The sequence below is a fragment of the Condylura cristata genome, unplaced genomic scaffold (genome assembly GCF_000260355.1).
Source record: "Condylura cristata isolate star-nosed mole 26May11 unplaced genomic scaffold, ConCri1.0 scaffold00014, whole genome shotgun sequence".
NCBI lineage: Eukaryota > Metazoa > Chordata > Mammalia > Eulipotyphla > Talpidae > Condylura > Condylura cristata.
This window is the reverse complement of record NW_004567115.1, coordinates 49,044,949-49,045,340: the sequence shown is the minus strand read 5'-3', so window position 1 is coordinate 49,045,340 and position 392 is coordinate 49,044,949.

Sequence of the window (392 nt, the reverse complement as noted above, 5' to 3'; positions counted from 1 at the left end):
AAACTGGGATGTTTTCTTCATTCAGAGTTGATTCAAGGACAATGAGGATGCTTAGTTTCAATGAGTTGAGAGTTTTGATATATGTCATCTAAGAACACAACGTGCCAACTTCATGTTGAGATGCATTTTCATAGGACCTGCTTCTAAAGGTGGCTTCAAAGTTTTATGAGTTACCAACACTTCAGTTCACATGCTAACCTATTACTTTATAATGTAATGTACTGAAAGAACACTACACTCGTACATGTATTAATGACTTTTCAGCTCTCTGTTCAGGATAATGTGGGAAGAGAGCACATAAGTAATTGAATCTACTCAGATTCAGGGTCTCATATTGGCTAGTAATTTTGATCTTACACACACACACACACACACACAAACAAACATGTATA